At 41.5% G+C, this 21212-nt stretch overlaps 1 long non-coding RNA gene across 1 annotated transcript in view; it reads right to left on the bottom strand.

Moving 5' to 3' along the window:
• The window catches only part of LOC144264659 (uncharacterized), a 35553-nt gene extending 20935 nt beyond the window's left edge, over positions 1 to 14618 (bottom strand). Inside the window, exon 1 of the long non-coding RNA XR_013346088.1 lies at positions 14601 to 14618. This is a non-coding gene — a long non-coding RNA (uncharacterized LOC144264659). The remainder of the gene's footprint in view (positions 1 to 14600) is intronic.
• Between the last annotated feature and the right edge of the window lie 6594 nt (positions 14619 to 21212).

The following is a 21212-nucleotide window of genomic DNA, read 5'->3' as shown; positions in this document are numbered from 1 at the left end:
TACACAGAAATGGTCAATATTCAGTCTGACCTCTGCCACTGATCAGCTGTCTGCTCCTGGCACACTACTTCACTAATCTACCTCACCCTGATTGCTACCAGCGTGCCCTAGAAAGTTCTGTTAACCCATTGTGAACTGAGATTTTCCTGTAGGAATCCTAGCAGTAAGTTCACAGAAGCCGTTCAGTGGATTTCAGGGAAAGTTTATATGCCGCTTTTTCCAAATCCAGAAAGTTCATAGTGTTGAAAATAGAGACCTGTCTAAGTCACACAATTCAGACCCAAACCTCAACCCTCCAGCACTTCAGTTGATTGAACCCAGGTTTTCATTCAGGACCATCTTAAAGTAAGATACATATAAACTGTAAGATTAAGAAGAGGCATATCTGTAAACCAGGGGAGCTCAACAAAGTGAAGTTAGGCTTCTCTGAGTCCAGCCCAAGCAAGTATCTTGCCACAAACAGATTTTTAAATTGAGTTCTAAAAGGCTCCCTTAAAAAAAAATAGAAAAGGGCTTTCCCCCCCCCCCCCCACAAGTTTCAGTGGATCAGAAAGACTGTATTCACCACGCCTGAAACAGCCCCTGTGGCCTTTCCTTTACTCAAAGATTGTAGGTAATTGTATCAGAATAGCGAGTTATCCACATGAACCTGGTATAACCTCTACCAAAATAAAAGTTAAATCAGCTCCAAATCTTTTTAACTGTTTCAATTTGAGATGTGCTGGAAAAACAAAAAATGTTTTTCCAGTACATTTTTCCCATGTGGACAAGGCCCGATTTAACCTTCTCCCTGACAATTTGTTGATGAGTTGATTACTCCTTTACAATCTTATCCTACATAAAAAAAATTAAAAAAAAAAAGTTACCTGCAATAGAATTTGACTCCTTTTGAAAATAAAAACGTAATTCCAAATCTGGATTTGCTGATAGTATTGAGTATTTCAGTATAAGTGCTAGCTAAGAATAGATTTTTCTTTCTAGAGAATAAGAGTATTTTGGTTTAGAAGCAAACATTGCAACTCCAAGTGATTAGTGGTTTACTAAGAAACAATTAAAAGGTCTTTACAAAAAAACAAAAACAAAAGTCACATGATAGTAATGGTCTAAATACTACTATACAGCCACTACTGCTGTACATTGTTTGGTACTATTACTATAGAATATCATGTAATCTTATAAGGGAAAAATTGGTATTTTGTCACATCCAGTGGAGCTATGGGGTCTAATTTGTCCCTGGGGTAACCTGAAGGTAATGGGAGTTACACCAGATATGAATTTCCTCCAGAAGATTCAATACCAAGTAGCAGGATGGGTGTTTTTTCCTATAATAGTGATGCAAAAGCGTTGTTTTCTGTTTTGCCCTGTCTTCGCAGGAGTGAAAAACCTGCTCTCCCATGTCTAAATGCATATGGAATACAATCAATCTGCTTTGGCTGAGATCTTGAGACCCCAAGACTGGTCCTTACCTTTGTCTCCCTTCTGAATCTTGTCACATGCACACAAGCGCTCTTAGCTTTTTCTCATCCCTCTCACAGATACCCAGCCCACCTCCTAGAATAACTTTGGTCAGTAAGGGAAGAGAATATAATAAAAGTACTCTTTCCTCACCCCTTCAAAATACACCTAAAATATTCTTTTCTGGCTATTTTAATGGAGACAACAGGAACACCTGAATGTCAACTGTACATCCCAAGAAGCCAGCCATACAAGCCCCCCCCCCATTCTTTGTATGCCGAGGTCAATGAAGGAGTTAAAATGAACTTGATACCACATTCTGAGTTAGATTTGAAAAGCTTCTTGTTATTAAGGGACTGATTTTAGTGCTGAGGGGGGTGGGGCTGTAGCGGCTCCTCACTGAGCAGCCCATATAATAGTGTTGGTAACTCATGTTCCATAGCAGGATTCCACAGTCTGCTCTAACTCAGCTCAGCTGTTGTTTTCCAATTTCTTTAGGGCCCACCTGCTGTCTGTACTAATTTAATAGACAGACAAGCAGGGGGTGGGGGTGGGAGGTGGCTAGCCAGAGTAGGGAGAAATCTGAAACAAATATTATTAAAATTAGACTGATGTGTGCAGTATTATATTTAGTGCCTAGAAAAAGCATAAACACATAGCTAATAATCTTAAGGTTTTATAATCTAACAAGCAATTATTAACTTCCTCCAGTAGGTGTCCTTTCCATTAGTACGATCCACAAATTTATTGGGAAAATTTGAGCTTCTATATCACCGCCACTATCCCTCCACTTTCCTAGTAACACATGGTGGTTTGATAATGACAATGGGGAAAACGTTACTCTCACATTAGCACTGCAGATCTCTTATGTGCAATGCAGATCCCTACTGCCGATTCTGCACAGGATCTCCACAAACGTCAGTAATCTGTGAGCAGAATTTGTGAATAATAGCTTCTTACAACTATATAGCACTTTTTCACCCCTAGATCCCAAAGACCTTTGAAAAGCTGAGCTGCATTGTGGATAGGGCACTAGCCTGAAAGTCCAAAGACCTGGCTGCTAGTCCTAGCTCTGACAATAACTTGCTTTTTAACCTTAGGCAAGTCACTTCATCTCTGTGGCTTGGTTTATCCTCCCACCCTGTGTGTGGAGTGTCCATTTAGAATGCAAGCATTTCAGGGCAGGGACTGTCTTTAACTGTGTGTTTTTGTAGTGCAGCCCTAGCATCATACAGCCCCCATCTCGATTTGAGCATCTGGACACTATTGTAATATAAATTGTTATAATAAATTGTGCCTCAAATCTCTCCACCTGTAAAATGGGGAACAAGGCGGTTAAGTGACTTATCTACAATCACACAGTGAATCAGAGGCAGGCCCAGTAATAAAACCCTGTCATGTGCCATATCCATTCAACATACTCCTCCAGGGTTAGCTACAGCTAGTTAACTTGTATTTGTAGAAGGGCTTCTACACCTTTGTGAGCAGATCTGCTTCACAATCAAACAAACTCTGTCAAATCTGATTTTCATTGTATTTGTTCTTTTACATCATTGTTTTCCAGAGTTTTTAATACCTTGCTAAGAGCTTGAGAATAAAAACAGTTCCTCTCCAATTTTTCCGATTGTCTTTGTCCAGCATTGATTTCCCCATTTTGTCTCTTACGGAAAAGAAGCCTGGGAGGGCAAGAATTGTGTATTTTCTTGCTTGTCAAAACCATTAGCCATGGTATCGCAACAACATCAGGACAATTCTAGAAGAGAGGTTTGTTAAATAACTTCTACTGTCCCTTAACTGGCTTACTCCATGAAACAAAACAAATTTTACATGCATTCATAGTGGCCATTAGCCTTTTAAAAAGTTATTCTGTGATAAAGTGACATGTTTACAAAGAAACAGTATATCATTCACTTGATTCAAACATTTTTTAAGGTAGATCAAATCTGAGGTCTAAAACGGGGGAAGCTGTCCCCTTTAATCTATGACATATACCTTTTATAGTGAGTACCACTCACATATGATTAATACCACTGCGTGTTGTGAAACAGTGTACAGCAATATAGGGAATTTGCATCAGGTAACAGCATCTTAAACAATCATAACTATGAGCCAGCTCAGAGGGAAATTCCCTCCTCCACAAACATTTTTAACAAAACTAAGTTTGTTACAATTTCTCTATAAAGCGTTTTGATTAAAAAACAAAATGTTTCTCAACTTTCAGCAACCAAAAAGTGAAACAGGTTAGTTGGATGACAATTTTCAGTAAAACTCAAAACTCTTGGCCAACTGGCCAAAATATTTTGGTCAGTTCCCAACAAAAAGAATGTTTTTAGAAAAATGTTTGGTAGCCAATAACTGATCAATTTAGGGGGGTTGGGGTTTTGTAATTTAATATTTAACTATTTAATCAAAACAGGTATTTTCCACACAAATTTCTGTTTAAAAAAAGCCATTTTCCACACACAAAAAACAACCCACCAATCTCTGAATGAATTTATTGACTAACTCTACCAGCTGATGCTACCAGGGCTTAAGCAGTATGTCCCAATGAGATGAATGGGGAATTCTGATTGAAACCAGAATACATGCGATTGTCATTAACATATTATCTATTATCTGTATATAGTGCCAGCCACCCACAGGTAGGTGCTTGACAGTCAGAAATGAAGATTATAATCCCCTCACGAGAGTGTCTCAATCTAACTGGACAATGCAAAATGCTGGAAGAGGGATGGGATGCAACAGAAGTGCTGTCACTGAACAGTGAAATTCCACAATTTTTGCTTTTTGGGGGGGCGCTTCCTGGTGTGTGTATAAGACAAACCTGCTAATTTGTCAGTAATTCATATTTGGTACAGAGGAGAAACAAAGGACTATGGTGTAATTTTACACTATGCCCTTACATGAAAGTATTAGTCATTTCTTGTCCAAATTTATCATCTAGCCCTTATGATTAAATACTTTTTAAAGCCCTTAGAAAAATGACCTGACCCAGAAATAATTAATCTCAAAGTAGTTATAAGGGGAAAAGATAAAATGATGAAATTGCTCAAGGGGTAGAGTTAAGGGTTATCCGAGGAGCCCTAGCTGCATTTTCTGACATTTGAATGTTTAAAGCAGGAGGGATTATGTTTAACCTTGCTCCTGCATTCCTAATGGTTGGGTTTTTAATATCTACTATATCTTGAAAATAAAACACTTTAAAAAGGTCCATTCTCTCAACCTTGAATCCAGCTGAACAAAGCTTTTTGTCTGGGAATTGTCATGATCTAGGGTTAAACTTCATTTTTGATGTAAGCCCATCAACTTCAACTAGTTTCTCCCAGGAACGAGCATGACCCAGGTTATTTTATACATATTTATTTGCCTGTCCAGCCAGCCAACCACCCACCTTTTGATATAAATGTGCTGGTATTTTCCTTTTACAAACAATGAACCAAATCGAATGAAAAGTTGGGAGGCAAAGGAACAGAGTCTTCAGTCTTACATATACTTACTGCCGAAAGCTGATGAGTTCATTTCTAATGTATGGAAAAAGCCATTTACCTGTCATTTGGACTACTACATTTTCAGATCCTGTTAAACACAGTAATTAGACTGCAAATTGGCACCAAATGACAAATGTAGTGAAATTGCAGAGCTTGGCTTTTTTACAATGCTTTTCTGAAGATTCTCTCTCTTCTTCTTTACCATCAGTTTCCAGGATAATCATGCCTCCCTTTGCTGAAAATGATGACTGTACTTACGTATTGCCCTGTAGAAAGTGAACCTGCATGCCTCAGTGAATTCTATCATCATTTCACCCCCTAATGAGAGAGATTGTTTGCAGGCAGATGAAATTAAATTGTAAGCTCTATTGACTTCAACAACAGGTGCCATTTGTGCAAACCCAAAGGGAACCATTGAATTGTCAAAAAGATTTAACTCTTACTGACACAGTGGTATCAGATAATATCTACTTGGTGCTTGCATCTCACTGAGTTCTAGCACACATAAAAATTCACCATTTATATTCACAGCCATAATGTCCTGGGGGAAATGGCTAGAAAGGGCTGAATTAACTGCAAATGAAATGCCTACACTTACTGATTGCCAGGTTGTAGCTTGTCTATATGGGCTACAGCGAGGCATAGAAAGGGAGGGTAAGCAGAGAAAGCTTAATCGTGACAGCAACAAGAGTGTTAGAAAGAAAGTTTTCAAGTGGCTTATTATGCAATTCATCAATGGTAAGAAAATGTACATAGTAAATCCTATTATGAAGAATTCCAATTATTGCTCACTTCCTCCCGAACCCTGAGTTAGAAAATGTGGGCAATATTAAATCTGCATTAGCAATTAAATCAGAATGCTCACCAACAATGTATACTAAAGAAGTCCATACAAAACCCAGCTCTCACCATTTTGGAATGAGCTTGCCAGGCTTGTGATGTTAACATCAACAATAATCAATTAATTAGTATTAGCTCAATGGTTGTTTTTAGTGTCACAGAATCACAGAATCACAGAATATCAGGGTTGGAAGGGACCCCTGAAGGTCATCTAGTCCAACCCCCTGCTCGAAGCAGGACCAATTCCCAGTTAAATCATCCCAGCCAGGGCTTTGTCAAGCCTGACCTTAAAAACCTCTAAGGAAGGAGATTCTACCACCTCCCTAGGCAACGCATTCCAGTGTTTCACCACCCTCTTAGTGAAAAAGTTTTTCCTAATATCCAATCTAAACCTCCCCCACTGCAACTTGAGACCATTACTCCTCGTTCTGTCATCTGCTACCATTGAGAACAGTCTAGAGCCATCCTCTTTGGAACCCCCTTTCAGGTAGTTGAAAGCAGCTATCAAATCCCCCCTCATTCTTCTCTTCTGCAGGCTAAACAATCCCAGCTCCCTCAGCCTCTCCTCATAAGTCATGTGTTCTAGACCCCTAATCATTTTTGTTGCCCTTCGCTGGACTCTCTCCAATTTATCCACATCCTTCTTGTAGTGTGGGGCCCAAATCTGGACACAGTACTCCAGATGAGGCCTCACCAATGTCGAATAGAGGGGAACGATCACGTCCCTCGATCTGCTCGCTATGCTCCTACTTATACATCCCAAAATGCCATTGGCCTTCTTGGCAACAGGGGCACACTGCTGACTCATATCCAGCTTCTCGTCTACTGTCACCCCTAGGTCCTTTTCCGCAGAACTGCTGCCTAGCCATTCGGTCCCTAGTCTGTAGCGGTGCATTGGATTCTTCCATCCTAAGTGCAGGACCCTGCACTTATCCTTATTGAACCTCATCAGATTTCTTTTGGCCCAATCCTCCAATTTGTCTAGGTCCTTCTGTATCCTATCCCTCCCCTCCAGCGTATCTACCACTCCTCCCAGTTTAGTATCATCCGCAAATTTGCTGAGAGTGCAATCCACACCATCCTCCAGATCATTTATGAAGATATTGAACAAAACCGGCCCCAGGACCGACCCTTGGGGCACTCCACTTGATACCGGCTGCCAACTAGACATGGAGCCATTGATCACTACCCGTTGAGCCCGACAATCTAGCCAGCTTTCTACCCACCTTATAGTGCATTCATCCAGCCCATACTTCCTTAACTTGCTGACAAGAATACTGTGGGAGACCGTGTCAAAAGCTTTGCTAAAGTCAAGAAACAATACATCCACTGCTTTCCCTTCATCCACAGAACCAGTTATCTCATCATAAAAGGCGATTAGATTAGTCAGGCATGACCTTCCCTTGGTGAATCCATGCTGGCTGTTCCTGATCACTTTCCTCTCATGCAAGTGCATCAGGATTGTCAAGGTAAAACATTGCAATTCTTCAAATCAACACTCAGCAGAGAAGAATCCCCCCAATTCCTGTAATGAACAAATTAGGAACTGCTGCCTGATGCTCACAGTGTCACTCAGTTTCTTACAATTGTTTTTTCCTTGCCTGGTGTAAAGTCTTCCACTTGTTGATTCTGTCCTTGTCAGATAATGGGCCAGTCACTGCTATCTACTGGGAGAATCCTTTTGGTTTCTGCATATAATTTGATATTTCATTGATGTGAAGAACAATTAAATACTTAAGCATTACCTAACTTTAAAAGTCTCTTTTGAGATGAAATATATGCAAATGATAATGTCTATTATGGTTATAGTAAAATTCTTTAATTTTGACTTGAAAGCAGAGAGATTAAGAGAGCATGATGTATTTGATGCAGTGAAATAATCAAACCAACTTGGTATCACTTTTTGTGGCAATTTATCTTCTCTGCCTAAAGGAGAAAGATATTCCAGCTACAATAATAGATTTATGTAGTTTCTCCCAAATCTGTTTCTTTCAATTTAAATATTCAAATATGTGAAGTCCTTTAGTGGGTAGTAGCTTCAGGCATGTAACAGATAGGACAATTCTAGGAGATGAAGGTTAGAACAGTCCATTGTTGAATATGGTTACAAGCCAGTGCTCGTTCTCTCCAAACAGGTCCTCAAATTCACTTCATTGTGATATGGAGAAAAAGGGGAGAAATTTATGCCTTGTGATTTCATAAGTGGTATAAAGTCATGACTTCATAATGCATGTTTAAATAATCAGCTAGCAGGTTCTCTGCATAACAAGCATGTTTCACATTTTCCTGGAACTGTCGTTAAGTATGTATGAGTGCATATGTTAGGGCCGAGCACTAGGATCCGTGTGGACACTACAGTTAGAGGCATTGTCTGCTGCCTTCTGGAGGCAGAGTGACCATGAAGTCGAGATACTGAATTGCAAGTGGGATGTGTCGTACCTGGTGAGATAATGCCAGTTTTATGCTAGTAAGAAGTAAAGTGCGTTAACATCTTTGACATTTAATGATGTCGCTTTCAGTTTGAACACGTTGCACAGATATTGAATCCATACATCAAGTACTGTGGAGCTTTCTGTTTTAATAAAAATAAATAAATAAATACAGACACTTCTTTTCTTGAGAAGGAATAAAAGGAACCAGGACCCCCACCTAGTAGGTGTGCTTCCATTTCATGAGTTTTGCTATTCTGTGTGTGCTTCCCTGTGTCTCGGAAAATCTTATTTCAGTATCCTATTCTTATCTGCCACTTTTCTTATTTTCAGATCAAACTGCACATTACCCTGCCAGGCTGGTTATTCTAAAATAAATGCTACATTCAACATATTACGTCTGTTTATAAATCCAGCTGGAGATTGCTTGGGTTACATCTTTTTCAGAGGAAGTTGCTGCTATTTCCCTCTCCCTACTCCATCACTCTGTTCCCCCCAGCCATTCATCAAGGCCAGTGGGAAAATAAAGGAGAAAATGTCTGACATTTGATCAAAACACTGGAGAAAATGGCAGGGAATTTTCTTGTTTTTTCCCGAATCACTGTGGGTTAATATGAAATAGCACAAGTAGGTGCATCGGGGGTGGGGGGAGAAGCACCAGTTTAACAAATTAAAAGTGAGGCCTCTCTGTGAGTCTACAACAAGCCCCTTGGGGCACGTCTACACTACAGCTAGGAGCGAGCCTCCCAGCCCAGGCAGAGAAACTTGCGCTAGCAGGGCTTGTGCTCCCACTCTGAAAATAACACTATGGATGTTGTGGTACCAAGGTGGACGGTCAGGTTGGCCACCCAAGCTCAGCCAGCCAGAGCCTCAGCTGGTGCCTCAATGTCCACATTGCTATTTTTAGCATGTGCCCACTAGAGCAAGTAGCAAGCTTGCTGTCAGCTACAGCTCTCACGCACCATAAGAGCCAGGTCCCATTGCAAAGGTAGATTCTGGGTTATCTTTTCACATACTTTTATGCTGGTGCAACTCCACCAACTTCAGTGAAGTTACACTGGATTTACACCACTGTAGTGAGATGAAAAGCAGGGTTGGTTTCCAGAGGTCAAGCAGAGGCCTTACAATTCCACAGCACCTCACCATCGGGCAGCAGCTTGGAGCCCCACTGAAAAAGAAGGGGTGGGGAGGCGCATGGAAGAGGGTGTGCGCCTTGTGCATACCCTGCTTGCTAAACATCTGCCCTGCCTCCTGAGAATGTTTAGGAGGAACTTTACCTGCTTCTGAAAACTATTTTTTCTGTTATAAGTATAAAATATAAAACTATAGGTGCCCATCCCAGTCTCAGTTTATCCTACTAAGATAGGAAACTTATATTGGGCCTCTGTCCCGCATCTTGAGACAGACACCCACTAGCTAATGAAGATAAAATAAGCCCAAACCTCACAACTTTTTGGCCCTTTGCAGCATGTCCAGTGGGATAACCTATCCAGACCAAAGTTCCAATGTTCTCCCAGAGAATACCATAATGACAGATTCCTCATCTCTATTGAGGGGATTTCAGTTTGAGAGCCTCTGCAGATCTCAGCTGTATATTGTACATGAAGAGAAGTGACCGCTCTCAGGTAACTCAGTCCTAAACCATTTAGGACTTCATAGAGAGGGGGAGTTTTGGGTGCCACAGAAAGGGCAGCTTGACCCTGCGTCCTTCCTGATAAGAATTGTGTTGAAGTGGCTGATACGTGCATTTTCAAAGAGCAGGATGTGCCCCAGGAATGTCTTTTGGGGCCTCAAGGCTGCAAACTCTGGAAAAACCCACACCTGGTTAATCAATAATCAGAAGGAACCTCTTGCTTGACTATTGAATCTGCTTACTTAAGTTTTCTTTAAGGGACATGTCATTCTATTACTAAAGTATAAATAAGAGGGAAAAGTTTGAGGTAGTTGGACTTGTTTTTGGACTCTCCCTCTGGATACATCTTGCAGTCTCCACTGGCAGACGGAAGATTTGGCCACTGGAAGCCTGTCGCTATGCCACTCGAGAGCCACATTCAGCTTTGGTAATTATCAAGGGTTGGGGGTGTTTTACTAACCTGTTGCGGACATGTGTTACTGCTTGAGACTAAGCAAAGTTTAGCTTTAAGTGAAAGCACTCTTGTGTTGCCCTGTTTGTGCCAGCCATCTATCGGTCGGACGGCCGTGTCTCCCCTGATTTATTTCCTGACACCACCTCGCACAGAGTAAAAGTTACCAAGAGCTTTGGGTTGAAAGAACCCTGGGTAACAACAAAAGACTTCACAACGGATTTTCTGTTGCAAATAAGTAAAAAGGAGACGCTTTGCAAATAGATGTTTGTTCTACAGCTTGAACACCCTGTGCAGTGGGCCAGATAGAAATGTGTTAAACCCAGGGATCTTCCCCCCAGGACAGGTGCAGAAGCTTTAAGATGGAGAAGGTATCTGCTTTGTTATACATAAATGTATCCAAACTATTGTTTTACTCTAAACCCATGAACTGTTTCTATTACTGTGTAAACCTGTGGGCTTCTGAGGTTTTTTGGTTTGTTTTTGGCTTTGAAAAAAAATGTAAGCACAGATTTATGCATGAAGATACAGGGACTGTGCACAAAAAAAAAAAAAAGGGTTGTTTACATCTAACTAGCCAATTACTGTGCAAACACAGTTTGCAACCATGGTGTGCAATTCTGTGCCCACGTTTATGAAAATCATGTCCTGTGTGTTCCAATTCTTTTACTAAATGCATTAAAATCCCTTGTTAAGAACATGAGCCTGTTCCATATCTCAAAGTTATCATTCTTCCATGGCTGTGGCTCTTTTGCGAAACAAAAGGAAGCCTAGCTGAATTCAGTCTCTAGTGACCACCCTTCTGAATACAGGGGCTCAAGTGTCTGCAGTCATTGGTTCAATCAAAGAAATCATTGGCAGGCGTGTGTGCAATGGTTGTTAATTCCTCCTGTGGGCTCCCAGCTCAGATATTGGTTTCAGTAAAGTTATAGTTGTATATTCTTAACATGTTTGCTACTGCATGTGTGTGCACACACACTCCCTAATCTCCACTGCCTCCCACCTTGTGGAGGCCTTTAAGCCTTTTGTGGAGTAGGATATAGTCAACACAAGGCAAGTGGTACTTTAGCGTGTGCTAAACCGATTGAGTAGCCCAACCAACTTAAGTACACACTAAAGTACAAATTCCCTCCTTTTGACTAAAGTCCTAGGTATTTGTTAGGTCAAGCTAGCTCCCATGAGATATCACACCTTTAAATCCTAGTCAAGACTGGGCCTTACAGAGACTGAAGGGTCCAAAATAGCTCTGCAAAGGGTATCCCTGAGATTAAATCTCAAACTGCAAAAAAGTGTCTCAGATGGTTCTGCACCCCAGGGCACTGAATTAGGCCACACAGTTGGAAATTTTAGCTGGGCAGTGGAGAGCCTCCTTAAAGATATTTTGCAAATTATCTATATTATATTTGGCTCGAGGCACTGTTGACTGTTTTTGACATATAAAGAAGATTTAAAGGTTTTCTGTTTGTTTTTAATACAAAGGGGACTTCTGTTTTGATTTTTTTAATTTATAGAAATTTAGGTCCTGTCTTAGCCTGGTAAACCCTACGGTAACTGGAGAACTAGTGAAATATTGTCATCACCTACACTAAGGACTGAAACATGAGCAACTGAGAGTTTCAAGTCAAACTGTTGAAAATTAGATTTGCTTGTTGGTGTATGAAAAATATAACGGATCAGTTTGATGCTCTATGATTTGTTGTTAATTGAAGGTTGGTAAGAAAACAATTCCGTTTGAAGGCTCCGAAGAGTTCTACTAAACAAATAAATACAAACAGCAAGTTTTGTTTTAAACTTTTATGAAGTTTGAGAAAGACTGATTTTCCTTTTGTGTACAGATGCAACTGAAAAAAAACCCCACTGTCCTTTCAAGTAGTTTTTAAAGATACCAGTAAAGCAATATGAAATGCTTCTATTACTTAAAGGAAAACTACTCATTTTCCTCAGCACAGGTCTTGCCACATATAAACTGTGAAATGTATTTTGGTATTAAGGGTCAGATTATGGTCTAATGCACAAATCTAACTGACTTCAGTGTGATCTGACATGAATACTGGAGGCCAGAATTAGCTCTATAGAATTTAATAGCTATTTCTTACATTATTTCTCATCTTATTGCTGTGCTGCTGGTGCCCTCTGTATATCATTTGCAACACTCAGAGCATGAGATCCCCTGTGTAACAGGCTATCCACAGGTTTTCATACTACGGTAATTCTTGTTTACTTGTGAGTGGTCTGCTAGGAGTAGGGGGCTTGGGTAGCTGGACTGCCTCACGAGCAGAGCAGAGACCAAACTGATCGCGAGCCACAAGTCAGTCCCTATTTTCTTCTTGCTCCAGGGGGAGGAAAGTGATGCCAACCTTTATCCAGTGCAGCTGACTTACCCCTCCTTGCTGACTCTGCCTTGCGGGCTTGTGTGTTGCAAGGGAGGAGATGGGGATCAGAGCATGGGCTCCCCCCACTGCCCAGTCACCTGCACAAGAGTGGAAGTAGATGACCTCCCCTCCACATTACGACCTGTTGCGCTGGTAGCCTGTGCAGAGAAGTAAGGGGGCACATTACTCCCCTGCCCAGGTATGCAGGCCACATGGGAGCTCTATGGGGACAGTTGTCAAAGGCAGTAAGAGCTGTTAGGAGGCCAGCCCCAATGAATGTCAATGGGAGCTGGTGTCTGGCTCCCACAGACGCCTTTGAAAATCTTCCTCGATGTATATTTAAAACATTTTGCATAATCGGTATAAAAAGGACCACTCCCTGCTCCTGTCTAAAAATAGGATTTTATTTTTTAAAATTCTTTATTATAAAATTCCCTTAGAAAGGTGCAAATGTTATTTCCCTGCTAAACTGCCATGTTTTTCTCCAATTGTTGGTGGAACCAAAATGAATACATTAGTATAAAATTCAGTCATTAGATTTGGAATTTTACATTAATTGTGCACTAGCATCATTGATGGTAGTTTGCTGGTATCAGTGTCGTCACAACAGTACCAGGAATATAGTTAATTGTTCTGCCTTTCCAACCTCTAACAATAGGGCACAAAACCTTGTAGGTCCTAAAAAACCATGGTTCTTCTTGGTTTTGTTTCTTTAAAATTAGTTGGGAGTGATAAATAGCCACTATACCCAGATATTTTGAATCTGAAGGATTTTACAACCAGATAGAACAGATGTAAATCTAAATATAGCATTTAAGGGTAATAATCTCTTCACATTGTGTACAAGTAATGCTTATTACCATTAACAAGTATTATGCATACACATCGAGAGAGAGAATATACCCTTGGAAGATATGCTGTAATTGCTTAAAAGAATAAAAATTTAATTAAATGCTTGGAGATATTGTGGATGATCAATGTTAAATCCCAGTAAAATATAATCACTAAGTGATCTGATATAATAAGATCAATTATTGATAGTACACAGACAACAGTGCAAGTATGAGAAAACCAAACTGAGGACAAGCTCTCAGAAGTGCCTCAGCCTCAGTACATGTTGACAGAGATGTGGCTGTCAGGAAGGAGGCAGGATATGCCACAGGAATATTTAAGCCCTAGCAATTCTGAATGGCTACTGACCAGAACAACTTTTGGGCCATTCAGATTCAAACCATTAACCTAAAATGCAGTCCAGTTTACATCTATTGCCAGTTCCTTAAATCAACCACTTACGATAGTTAATGAGTTGTAGACGTACAAGTTTGCAATAAATCTTGTGTAAAATTTTATTTGCGGGTGGGGGAATAATACAATTGCTAAATCACTTGCTCTCTTTAGGGTACATGTGGCGTGTTTAATTGAAGATGATTCAGTCACAGGTTTTCATTTGATTTAGAACGTGGAGAAATTCATCACAGCATCACACCTCCCTTCTGGTGACAGTACACAGGTTAATGACTATATAAAAAAGAAAAAGCCTGGAGGAGTGAATGTAACAACTGAAAACTTCATCTGAGTCAGGCCAAGTTCCAGCGAATCAAAGAACCTCAACGTTTTGATCCTTACTGAAATCCTTTTAGCTAGAGATGGACCATGAAGGTAGTGCTCAAATGTGGATCTGGATTAGTTTATGCTAGGCTAGGGTGCAAGGTTGTCCATGGTTCATGTCCAAATTAGACAGCTCCAAAATATCAAACTGCTCTTGGGAGATTTTTTGCCCACCCAGAAATCTCATGAATTCAGCTGTTCTTGCTAGATTTCGTCTGTATTCCAGCATGAACTAGGAAAAGTCCTCTTGTGGCTTTAGAGCCAACCCAGAACCTGAACCACAGGAATGAGTTGAAATTCACAGACTTATATCCAAACACTCACCTCCTTCTTGAAATTCACAAGTGAACCTCTGATCCAAGGTTCAAGTTAGAGTCTCACTCTGATTTTAGCATCAGCATCTAGAATTAAATGGGGGAGAAAAGAGGGATGAGTTTGAGTACTATTATGTACAGACCACAATCTTACTTAGTGGAAGAGAAATGTCGTATACAGAATATTTCAACAGACACTAGAAGATTGACTTACTGATCTGTAAAACAAATTGTTAGAGAACTGCAAATATTTTGAAAGAGGTTAGTTTTATGTAAGTGTAACCCTTCTGCCTGTCAGAGTTGGCAGCAAGGGCTGGGTTCAGTATCTAGGGGTTCCGTTCCAATAACGGAATGCAAAACCGGCTCGAGCCCCCATCCAGTGACCTGGGACAATATATATATACCACCCCCCATTGGCGTTTCTAAGAGGCAATACTTCTCCTCTCGCAAACACAGAGTCTGTGTGTAGCAAAAGCCTTTTAATAACAGAGAGAAACAATGTGGTGGTATTTCCCCAACATAATGCCAACAGGATTATTAACACAAACCACCCCAAGCAAGTCTCTGTCCCTGGTCAGTGCAGCCCCAGAGTTCAAAAATTTATCTGCAGAGTTTTACCTCCCACCCTGGGTGGAAATGGGGGGGGGTGAGGGAGGGGAGTTAAGGGGCACCTTATGTGGTCCAAAGCCAACTGCCCTGCCTCTCCATGGGGCTTCACTCTGCCAGCTGTCCCGTGAGCCACTCCAGCCATCCTGCAAACTGCTCTGCTCTGCCAGCCATCCCACAATATATATCTTCAGATCCTTGCACTGCTTAACACAGCGCTCAGTGACTTTAGCTCTTTAGTGATTTCAGCTTGTAGTAGGGGAACCTCAGTGCTGACCCACTGTTGGCCCAAAGTGAATTCAGCTCAGCAGTCTGTAACTAGACTCCTAATAGAATCAAAATTAGCTCTGATATTCCACAGTAGAGAGAGAAAAGACGGTGCAATTGGTGTTTCGGGCCCATACCACCAGGTACTAATACCTATCCCCAGCCTCTCAATGCACTGGGTTTTGGAACCCATGACCCTTGACTAGCGAGTGCTGCTTAGTTGATGGCAAGTCCCTCCATCATAACAAAAGGCCAAGTACAGTTCCACTATCCTTGATTCACATAATCAGGATAACAGTTTATTCTTCCTGCCCCAATAACAGAGAAACTGGGGCTCATACAGCAGCCAAAGTGACCATCTAGGCGGGGTGGGTGTGCCTATGCAAATGAGATCAGCCCCTGAAGTTCTTTTCCACAACCCACCACCAGATGTCAGGGTAAAGCTCATCCTGACTCTGCTTACATAAGAGATGTACACTTAACCAGGGTGAAGAGAATATGGAAACCCAGAGGAATGAACTAATGGATGAATGTCCTGTAGTCCTACCTCAGTTATCTGAACCACATTAACAGGAACCAGAGCTGTGTTGGAAATTGTAGGATAGGTGCAGCAATTGGCCAGGCAACTCACGGATCTGCCCTCTGAGATCCAAAGCTAGTGTACACAGACATAGCTCCATTAAAGATCTGCCCAGGAAGTTTAGTATGACTAACAATCAAAGATAACCATCTAGGATTGTTAATATGGACATCCTGCACCATTGTAGCTTGCTCTGAGGGAATGTCCATCCAGTCTGGTTTCTAGATAAACGAAGCACAGGAAAATACTGCTTTAACTTTTTTTAGCTCAGTGACTTTTTAGGGTTATGGAAGGTTTCTTGGGAAGGCGGTTAGAATCAACTGGAAGAAATCAGGTGTAATGCCATTGTCTTGATTTTGTACACAAGCTTTAGTTTAATAGTGCTGTTTTGGGGCGGGGACAGGAGGGCAAAAGGAGACATTGAAATATTTCGCAAGTATGGTTAACTACTGCCACTATTTCCATTAGCTCAAGTAACTTCCTCTCAGTAAAATTCCGGCTGACACAGAAAGATAAACTTGCTTCTTTCCTCATTATGTGAGAGGATTATCACAACAATGAACATCATGCCAAACTGAACTATTTGCTTAGCATGCTACCCGTGAATATTTCTGAGTAGCTACTCAAAAGAATTGACAGACAATTAATGGAATTCCTCCAAGATGTGGGGGGGGGGAGGGAGAAGATGACTTTTGTTAAAGCAGCTACAATGTTTTAGGGGATTTAATCTCCCAAAAAACTCATATACACACCCCGCCCCCCTCCCACATTGAGTGAGTCATACAATGACACAGTACTACTTGAACATCAATGATGTAGCTTTATCAGCACCAAACATTCAAAACTCATAGTTTTGGAACACCTCCTAACCTCATGTCCATGCAGAAAAGATAATACCAATCCTCTTTCATAGGATTGCCAAAGTCTGTAGACACAAGCTGCAGGAATAGTGAAAATAAATACATCCTGGCGCCAGGAAGCCTCTTTTGATAAATCCTCTTCTGCATATTGGTAAATTTCCCTCATTTCTGGCATGATTGGCAAGCATGTGTGTTAACTCTCTTGCTGATATACTGATAAATGGTGAGGGTTAAGTCGTTCCAGTAGGAATTTCACTTACCACAGGTTTAATTTTGAACGTTTCTCCAAACAAAGAAATGCTACTTAGCGGATTTTGGAAGAAACACACAAATCCTCTTCCTTTCTTCCTGGATGGACAATACTTTGTGACTCTGCCTGGGTTATGTTTGATCATAACAAGCTAGATCCAAAGGCCAGTGAAGTCAATGGAAAGACTCCCATTGACATCAGTGAATTGTGGACCAGGCCCATAGTCTAGAATTGTTCCACGGGCCATTGGATCAGGGTAATTCAATACTAATGCTTAATCGGATTTCTTGAAGTTCCAGAGCCAAGATGTTAGAAGTTCATGGGAAACAAAGCCACACTCCCACATATGTTTTTGGATTCTCACGTAAAAATCCCTTTTGTAATGCAATAGTGAGATGAATTACTATGCTGCTTGGAATTGTTACAGGAATTAATTCACTGGCACTCCTTTTAAGTAACACTGCGAGCTGTTGGGAAAAGGGATAGTTTTTCTTAAGGGCCATATTGCCTGCCAGAATGATAATACTGATGAATTGGAAAAGCAGGTCGATCCCATGTGTGGAAGCCTAGATAAATGCTTTAGAACTTGTGAAATGTACAAAGCATCTGCTGGAATTCAGGGACAAGATGGATTGCTACAGACTACACTGGGGTTCATTCCAGGATCTTTGTTGTCAGCATTTAACTCAATGGCAGCCCATACTACCATACATCACGCCAGCCATGCAGAAATGAGCATCCCCTTCTTTTCTCTTTAATTTTTTTTTTGTTTTCATCATAGTACAAAATTATATAGTAATAAAAAGCTTGCAAAATTTGCTTTTTTGTATAATTTCAATGGGTAATATTGAGGTTTATTTTTAAGCTTTTTCAATATAAATTTCCAGTTGAACAAAGAGTTTTAAGCATTTTTATTTTTAATTAAAGTTTTCACAGTTGCACTTATAACAGCGAACAGCAGCCACTGGGAGGTGTGGGTGGCTGTGCCTATGAACAGTCAATGTAAACAAACCGTCTCGCGGCCCGCCAGAAGATTACCCTGACGGGCCGCAGGTTGCCCACCACTGCACTAGGGGCATTGTGTGGCAATAGTCATTGCCTCTGTACAGCCTGCAGCTTCTCTGGTTTTCACAAGCCAGTACTTTCTCCTCAACTCTATACTCTGGCAGCAGACCTGTCTACAGAGGCAGTGATACTCTGAGAGGAAAAAAAAAAAAAAAAAAAAAGGCCAACCATGCTGCTCCTACTTGCCTACATTAATGCTCAGAGGCTGTACCCCACCTCCTTCCCAGCCTGCCTTCTGCAGCTAGAGCAGCTTTGCCAAAGTTATCAATTTTGGCTAGTTTTGGGTTACACATCACTCATGGTATCGGACGATAGAAGTTGGTCAAGGGACATCTATTTAGATCATATCACCGGACATTGGCAATACCAGGGGAAAATGATCTAGAGTGCCATTGAGAAGCAACGTCGGGAAAGTAACTGAAATACTTCTCTGAGGGATTGCATTTCCTGAGGGACAACCTACACTCATTACTATATTTGCATTCCATAAGCTACTTTCAGTATAACTGTTTATGAGTGATGTATCTGACTATTTGGATGCTAATATTTAAACTGTATCATTAAATTCATTAACCTTAATTTGGGATATTGCAGATTATGTATTTATGACCTTTTAACCAAACTTTGTACTTTTGGATAATTTAAGCATTATACCCAGTTGTATAGAAACTCTTTAACCTGTGTATTAGATAATTTTAACATTAGCTTTAATAATAAATTAAATTGGAATGCAGGGACAATGAAATGTTATACTTATTGGAAGAGTAAAGGGCCACAGACTGTCCTTAGCATGTCCTATTTGAGGGGGGGGAGGTCAGCCTAAACTCAACCTCACTTGCTAAGCAGAGGGTGGGGGTGCCAAATCCCACCGAAGATGAGGGGTGCAGACAGGTGTTTGTACCAGATGGTGTGATCTCTGCCTAAAGAGTCCTAGACGCCATTGGACCCTTCCTCTTTCCTGTGTTTGAGGGTAGCTGATTGGAAAGTCCTAGTAATTACTGAACAGAAACAAGACCCGAAGTGACTGATGAGCAGGTCTAGGAGCTAAGCCTTAGACTTGGTAGCAGGACAGCGCTGCAATGAAAGACAGAGAGGCAGCAGCCCAGGGGTTCCCTGCTACACAGTGAAATCACGAAGAGCTGAGCTAAGCGGGGGGAAGTTCAGAAAGCTCCATTGCAGAAGTGGCAGGGAGCAGCAACCAGCAGCAGAGATGAGAGGCAGCAGTGATAACCATAGCAACAGTGAGCCAGGTGCAGAGGCAGCAGCAAAGGTCTCCACACTCTGCTCAGGGGTGGGAGGTGGACCCATGTGAATTTACCTGTGAACACTGGGTCTTTGCGGACTAAAGACAACCAAGAGTGGGGTGCAGCAGAGGGCAAGAGGAGTGACATGTTAAAGGGACATTTGTTCAGATTTTCACACCACGAAGTGGGAAACTGAGGCAAAGGACACAGCCCAGTGTAGAGTGGGTTCGGCGTTTGCTTTTGGTTACATACATTTGAATGTGGTCATGGTGTTGTCCCAAATTAATGCCGAGTTCCCTTTCCAATAAAAGTTTATTATATGTAGATTCAATACATGCAATTGAGGAAGTGTTGCCTCTTAGAGGCATCCGGGGTGGTGTTTAGTTTTCCCAGATTATTGGGTAGGGCCACAAGCTGGGTCTGTGTTGTTTTGTTAAGAGGAACTCCTAGATATTGAATGCAGTCTTTGTTGCTGCCAACTCCACCTGGCAGAAGGGTTACAGTTCCTCCTGGGTCTTTTACCTATGCTCTTTAAGGACTTAGAAGGAGGCGGCAAATACAGCAAAACAAATCTCATTGCTTTATCTACTCCTTATTCTGTTCTGTCCATTGATGTCTCTCCAGTGACTCCCTGCCAAGTCCCTCCGTGACTCCAGTACAGCTCAGGTGCTTCAGAGAGCCAACTTCCTCAAAAATTGAATTGAAAAAACCCAAACAAACTGATAACGTAAAGCCTCAGGTCTAATGTATCCCTCCATAGAGCCAGCAAGGAGGGTTAATGAAGTGTTTTCTCCGTCTGTGCAACAAGGGAAGGAAACTCCCTCATAACTCACTGGCTGCCAGCAAACACAAGGTCAAAACACCAAGGGCTAGATACACGATAAACAGTTGGGTAAGTAACTGCCATTATCTTTACTTGGGTGGGGTTAGAAGAGAGATTAAAGAATAAAAGGGAGAGATGCATAGTATATGAAAATGGAAACAGAAGGGGAGAGGGGACAGGAGACCCACAGCACAGTTAATAAGTAACCCCCCCCCCCTTCTGTTTTTATTTTCTCTCTGCCTGTTTCTCTGATTTTTCCCCTCCTTCACCAGATGGCTGAAATGATTAAATGCAGATAAGACAACACTTCAAACTCCAGCAAAAGATGTGCATGGCTACTTGCATTCAGCTTCAAATTTGCTTTCAGATCCAGAGCTACCTATGTTCATATGATTTCAGGCAGGCTGACTGCCCTCAGATAGGGGAGAAAAGAAGAATTGTAGAAATCTTCCCAGCTGGCAGGGAATGAGGGACAGTGAGAAATCCAAATAATACAAAACGCATAGGTCCAAAGTTGGGCCCTTGTCTACACTACAAACCTACGTTAGTATAAGTATGTTGCCAGGAGCACAAAAACCCCACATCCCTGAGCGACGCAGTTCTAACTCAGTCTGCACCAGAATCTCTTATCAAAAACAACTTATCCAGTCAACCTAGCTACGGCCTCTCAGGGCAGTGGAGTATCTACACTGACCGGAGAATCTCTCCCATCAGCATAGGTAGTGTCTTCACTAAGCACTACAGTGGCACAGCTGCGGTACTGTAAGTGTATACAAGCCCTCAGGGGTTCTTAGGATTTATTCTTTAGGGTCAGATCTTACTCCCCCCACCAGTGCTCCCCTCCCCTCTGCATTTGTTGAGGTACTAAGTGTTTCAGACCATCACACCCCCTGTGCATAGTGTCGTGGGATACCCAGCACCATACCA

This window comes from Eretmochelys imbricata, chromosome 5, assembly GCF_965152235.1.
Source record: "Eretmochelys imbricata isolate rEreImb1 chromosome 5, rEreImb1.hap1, whole genome shotgun sequence".
Classification (NCBI taxonomy): domain Eukaryota; kingdom Metazoa; phylum Chordata; order Testudines; family Cheloniidae; genus Eretmochelys; species Eretmochelys imbricata.
Note: the sequence above shows the minus strand (reverse complement) of the source record. Positions and strands in the feature narration are given on the sequence as shown.